Genomic DNA, 6,714 nt, shown 5'->3' with positions numbered 1-6,714 from the left:
TTTTTTCACCTTCTTGGCTTTAGCTACTTTTGAAATGTTAGATATAATAAACAATTATATTTTGATAAAGTACCTTCTAGTCTGAACACTTCTGACTGAACTGTTCATCTCTCTATGATCCCTTGTAACATTTAAGTTTTGTTCAAGTAAGACAATCTATGTTGTCAGGGTAAGATATTCTGATTGGTCTGTTCCTACATGGGAGAAGAGTAAAGGGTCAGGTAGACATTTGTGCCAGTAAGACCTCATTTGGGAAAATGTCAGCTGCAGAATGTTATAAGTAGCTCTTAAGCAAGGCTTACTTTGAATCCATTAGCTCCACAAACCTAATTCAGTTGGATCAATAAGTACTTGAAAAAGCCATCACCTTTGGACCTAGCTATAAATTATTGAAAGTATGATCAAATTCCAAATGAAAAAGACTTAAAATTGTCATTGACAAAAAAAATTGCAAATGTGAGCAATCGATTGAACATGTAATTTTTCCCCTATTCACAGAATTTTAGGGAAATAATAGCATTGTTAGGAACAATAAGATTTCCTTGTTCCAAGTAGGCACCCACGGATATAAGCCTGTATAAAGATTGCATCACTAACTACTTAAATTTAGACGATACTACATGCTTCAGCAGCACGTATTCCCAAATTACAATACAGAGATTAACATGGCAATTGCACAAGGATGATATGAAAATTTGTGAAGTATTCCGTATTTTTCATTCTTCAGATGCAAGGAATGAAAAACAGTTATTAAAAAGTTGATTACAGGGCTGGGAAGGTGACTCAGTGGTAGAGCGCTTGCCTTGCATGCTCGAGGCCCTGGGTTCGATTCCTCAGCACCACATAAGCAAAAAGAAAAAAGCCGGAAGTGGCGCTGTGGCTTCAGTGGTAGAGCGCTAGCCTTGAGCTGAAGAGCTGAGGAACAGCACCCAGGCCCAGAGTTCAGGCCCCAGGACCGGACCTAAAAAAAAAAAAAGTTGATTACAAAATAACAAGTGTAACAACAAACGTAATTTAATTAAATTAAATTTAGTTTGGCATTAGTGTATTAAATCTTCACCTCAGAAAGGCGTTTACATAGCATAAACTTTACAAAACTTTTGAAATTAGACAAAATTGTCATTTTATCCCAAAGAAAAATAATATTAGGACCTAGGCAAAAAAGGAATCTAAAACTTTCTATATGGAATACAATCTGAAAGGACACATTAATGAACCTATATATAATAAAATAATATAGAATTCAAAGTATATCTAGGAAAGAATAAAATAAATTATGAACATTATGCAAACATAGAATATAGAATATTTTAAAATATTCTTTTTCAGACAACCACCAGAAATACTTTAGTTTCTGTACTACTCATTTCAACAGATACATTAAAATTATTTCTGATTAAAAAATCACAAACTCTGCAGAAATCATTATACATGTATACAAAAACTCTTGAATTCATTTTGACATCCAATGCAGGCAATTCACTTGGAAGAATTTCATGGAATTCATGAATTTTTACAGTAAGTACTGGTGTTGCCGGGCGCTGGTGGCTCACTCCTGTAATCCTAGCTACTCAGGACGCTGAGATCTAAGGCTCACGGTTCAAAGCCAGCCCGGGAAGGAAAGTCCGTGAGACTCTTGTCTCCAATAAACCACTAGAAAACTGGAAGTGAAGCTGTGGCTCAAGTGGTAGAGCACTCACCTTGAGCTGAAGAGCACAGGCATAGCGCCCAGGCCCAGTGTTCAAGCCCCATGACCGAGCAAAAAAAAAAAAAAAAGATATTGTCCTTATTTGGATTGTGGAATTATTTTGTACGGACACAAAGGATGGACTTGCATTTTTGAAATTTAAGAAACTTAACCCTACCATTAGGACTTAAGAGAACAATTTGTACAGCCTTCCACAGCTTCATAGAGGTAGTGATAAATACTTATCCTTTGGGCAATTTGAAATGCAGTTTCTTCTAAGTTGTTCTTCACGCCTGGTTTATATAATGGTTCAACAGAAAGAGATCCAGTGTATTTTTGCTATCTCAATTCTCAGCACAAGATGTAAGGGGGTCAAGAGGCCTTTAGTTAGGGCATTGGTATCTGTATCATGATGAAGTAAGAAAGAAGCCAGTCTGGTATTATTCTGCATATATACACTTTGCAGGGGTGTCCAGCCATCTACAGTTATTGCATTTGCCACTTGAGCCACCAACTCATGGACAATGTCTAAGCGTCCACTGTCGGCTTCCAGATGAAGTGGGGTATACTCATCATCATCCCCTATTATTCACATGAGTGGCCTTTTTGAAAAGTAGTTTCCGCACTGTAGTAAGCTGAATATTTTCAGTAGCCCAATGAAGAAATTTACTTGGATCCTTCTCCATTTTTTGTCTTGCAATTGATACTATTCCTTACTTTTTCATCTTGTTCCTCATCTTTCTAAGAATTCACTAAGCAGAGACTTTGAGAGCCAGTGGGAATGAGGTTTCCATGTATTTCCCTAACAGTTCACATAGGTTGAACTGGTCAGAAATATCCGGTGAATTTTCTGCATATTTTTTTCACCATGATTTATATTCTCTTTTTCTAATTTTACTATTCGAAATTATTCTAACTGGAGAGTAGGGAATTGATGGAGAACAGAGGAAAGATGTTCCTCCATATTCAAAGGTACAGACTGAAAATGAGAACCAGTGATGTCTTCATGTGCAGCTTATTCTAGGAATGAGAAAATATGAAATAATGCCTTCTATATAAATGATTTGGGAAATGGCAGAGCAAAAAGTGAAATGATACAACCAAAAATATAAAAGCAAAATAAATTAGGATAATTATGGAGCAATCATATTATCTATGAGAACCATGAAATAGAGAAAGGAAGAGAGATACACATGTGCAATGACCTAGCTAGCCACAAAATCCATGCCTCTGATCAATTGATAGAGCAAACAAAATTGTATTTTTTAAAAAAGATTGAAATAGAATTTATGTATTTACTTGAAATTAGTAAATACATTTTTAGTAGCCTACATAAAGAGACATAGCTTTGACCAAATTACAGACAAGAATCTAAATCCTTGGTAATTCTAGTAACAGATCTGACTGAAATCAGTTGAATGACACTTTTCCTGTACAATGAAGAAATAGGTCCAAGCTAGTAAAGCAGCTAGAGAAGGCAGGCAGATTGTATCTGTGACAAAACTTTGTGTAAAATGGTATTGAGGATTTCTTACTGGTGATCCACTTGCACTGGAAGCATGATTCTGAACTATTGCTTGCTGATTCTGAACTATTGCTTTGATCATTATATTCTCCAAGAAGAAAAAATGAGAATTGATAGTTTAGGACTACTAATACATTTTCACCTTCTCACTAAGCACCTTCAATCATCAAAATCACATGAAGACAATAGACAGGCCTACTTTTTTAGATGAAAACAAGTGTCTTTAAAAAAACATGGAATTTATGTAGTCATGCATAGGACTTCTATTTTACTAATGCCTCATATGTTTTAATAATGTTAGGTAACAATAAATAATGGATCTATTAGAAAGCTCTTAAAGCTCATATGTTCAATAGTGAGTTCTCTTACACTGTATCATGGTATTTTTTGTTTATGGTCTTATGAAGAAATTTACATTACTAACTTGAATTTCTGACAGGACAGTATCATCACTGTACATCTTGCTTCTATACTCTCAGTTTTACATTACTATCTAAGTATGTGCATTAGATAACTATAGAGGAAAAAGTAGAAGCCACACTGATGGCTCATGTCTTTAATCCTAGTTAATCAGAAAGATGAAATCTGAGGATTGTGGTTTGAAAGCAGACCAAGAAAAAAAAGTCCATTAGATTCTGATTTGAAAGTGACCAGCAAAAGATAGAAATGGAGCTGTGGTACAAGCAATAAAATGCTAGCCTTGAGAAAACTGAAATAAAAAATAACAATTTCTGGCAAAAAGCTGTGTGTACAGTAGGAAATGCCCTGCTGTGTTAGGAGCCATTCCAGATGGGTGAGAGGCTCTGAGTTTTGTCTACAGTTGATCGGAGACCAATATTGCCATCTTCCCGGGGGTTGGAATATTCATGTGCTCAAGGACTGCTGAGGCCTTGGGCTACCCGTTGGTGTGTGTGTGTGTGTGTGGTGTGTGTGTGTGGTGTGTGTGTGTGTGTGTGTGTGTGTGTATTTTTCCCTCATTTTTCTCTGTCCACTTGGTGAGTGCCTGTCTGCCTATTCCTAAATTCAGATGGTGCCGCTTCTCCATTGCAACCTTGCCTTTAGCCCCCTATCAGGATCTATAATGAGTCTTAAATTGTCAGAGACCTAAATATTCCACTTTTCCTTTGGAGCCCAAGTTCAGCTATCCATATCTTTGTCCACCTCCAGAGGAGGTGTGTGTGTGTGTTTGCCAGGGCTTGAACTCAGAACCTAGGTGTTATCCTAGGTATCTTTAGCTTGTTCGCACAAGGTTGGTGCTGTACTACTTGAACTACGGTAGCTCCGCTTCCCATCTTTTTCGTGATTCTTTGGAGATAAGAGTTTGCCCAGGCTAGCTTTGAATCTTGATTGATCCATAGGTCTCAGCCTTGAGTAGCTAGGATTATAGGCATGAGCCACTGGCATCCAACTGCATGGATATCTTTTCCTACTCTTCTGTTCTAACAGCTGTCTACTTGCCCTGGCCTAGATCTCTGACCTCCACATCAGCTTCCACCAGCCTCTGACTGTGAAGAACATAAAACTCAAACCTGATCCCATTCTTTTTCCTCAGGGGAGGAGGTTATGTTTCATCTGAAGCCAGGGATAAGAGGGGTAGCTGTAGATGTGTGCTCAGCTGGAGAGAGGTAGTCTGTTTTAGCCAAGAAAGGAAGTGTGGCCAGATGCTAATAGCTCATGCTCTCATACTCCTAGGTCCTCAGGAGTCTGAGATCTGAGGATTGCCATTCAGAGGCAGCCCAGCTAGAAAAGTCTGTGAGACTCTCTTCTGCAAATAACCACCCAAAAGCTGGAAGAAAAGCTGTGGCTTAAGTGGAAGAGTGCTAGCCCTGAATGAAAAATGTGAGGGACAGAGCCCAGGACCTGAGATCAAGCCCTAGAACCAAGGTGCTTATGCGTGCACATGCACGCACACGCGCACGCGTGCACACACACACACACACACACACACACACAAACATACACAGGAAGGTGGTAATGATGAGTTGAGCTAGAACTGGGGGCAGTCCTGAGGCATTGTCACAGTAAACTCTACAGGCATATCAAGTGTTATCTCCCTAAATCCTTCTTGGGCTGAGGGGTCTGGGCCATGGAAGTAAGTTCCATGGAACCAGTCCCTCCATTTGTGCACTGGGCCACAGGACCAAGGAGAGGGCACTATGGATGCTCATTTGTAGTCAGCCCACGATTGCAGACCTTCCTGTGTCCCTGAGCACTGGTGAGAAAAGCAGGCCTCTGAGCCCTGCGACTCCAGGGACAGCTAGTGCTACAAGCATCAGGCAGCCGGCTGTGGATTCCTGAGCCTACAAGTCTTTCATGAGCCCAACTCAACACTTGCCCAAGGTGTGCCTGACAAATTCACTCTTGTGATACCTGCATGAATGGGCATTACCTGGTATGAAATCTTGCAGCTTCTGCCCCTCCTGGCTCAGAACTGTGGTCTGAGACATCAATTTACTGCTCAGATCCACATTACATGCATGACAGATGCCATTCTGATTATCTCCATGCCCCAAGGCTCCACCCTTCTCTGGTACAATGTCTTGCTTTGTAGACAATGGCCTCCAAACAGGCTGCTCTCAAGCCGCGTAGGACACCTAGACATTGGGAGACCCTTAGGGGCCCACTGGAAAGTACTCTGCCTAGAGCCACAGAGGTACTAGCAGGCCAGGGGTTGGTCATGGGGCTTGAACTCTGGGACTGGGCGTTGTGCCTAAGCTCTTCAGCTTACCACTTGAGCTAAAGAGCCACTTCCGGTTTTATGGAGGTTCCTTGGAGATCAGAGTCTCTTGGACTTTCCTGCTTGGGCTGGCTTTGAACTGTGGTCCTCACATCTCAGTCTTCTGAGGACTAGTCTTTCACCACAGTGGAGTAGGAGCTCCTGAAAGCTTTTCTTTAATTTTTCTGTGCCATTACTGGGGCTTGAACTCAGGGTCTGGGCTCTGGTCTCTTAACATTTTCCCTCAAGGTTAGCACTTTACCACTTGAGCCACAGCTCCATTTCTGGCTTTTAGTAGTTCATTGGCAAGAAGAGTCTCACTAACTTTCCTCCCCTGAGCTGGCTTCACATAAGATCTCTATCTCAGTCTCCTGAGTAGCTAAGATTTACAGGGGTTGAGCCACTGGTGGCATTGTGCTAGAAGCTTTTCTTTTCTTTTTATTGTGAAAATACTGTACAGAGGGGTTAAAATTACATGGGCAAGATAATGAGTACATTTCTTACCAAGCATTGTAGCCTCCTTCTTTGTTTCCCCTTCCCATCACTTCCCAGCCTCCCCTCGGCCCCCCACCCAACCTTCCCCCCGCCCGCACCAAAGTTGTAAAGTTCGTTTTAAACATGACAACTTATACTTCTCATTGTTGCAATGGGTCAAACAAGCGTTCTTCCCTGCGTTTGCCCTGCCTTCTATATGCAAAGGAGGTCAGAGGGTCAGGAGCTGTTAAAAATAAGATTCCAGCCACAGGAAATGGATGGGGTCCCTGGTAAAAAGCCGAGCTAATCTAC

At 40.7% G+C, this 6,714-nt stretch overlaps 1 pseudogene; it reads left to right on the top strand.

Moving 5' to 3' along the window:
• Positions 1-620: 620 nt before the first annotated feature.
• On the top strand, positions 621-717 carry LOC122119427 (annotated as a pseudogene).
• Positions 718-6,714: the final 5,997 nt, after the last annotated feature.

The sequence above is a fragment of the Dipodomys spectabilis genome, unplaced genomic scaffold, assembly GCF_019054845.1.
Source record: "Dipodomys spectabilis isolate Male_0828 unplaced genomic scaffold, ASM1905484v1 ptg000168l, whole genome shotgun sequence".
NCBI classification, from domain to species: domain Eukaryota; kingdom Metazoa; phylum Chordata; class Mammalia; order Rodentia; family Heteromyidae; genus Dipodomys; species Dipodomys spectabilis.
Note: the sequence above shows the minus strand (reverse complement) of the source record. Positions and strands in the feature narration are given on the sequence as shown.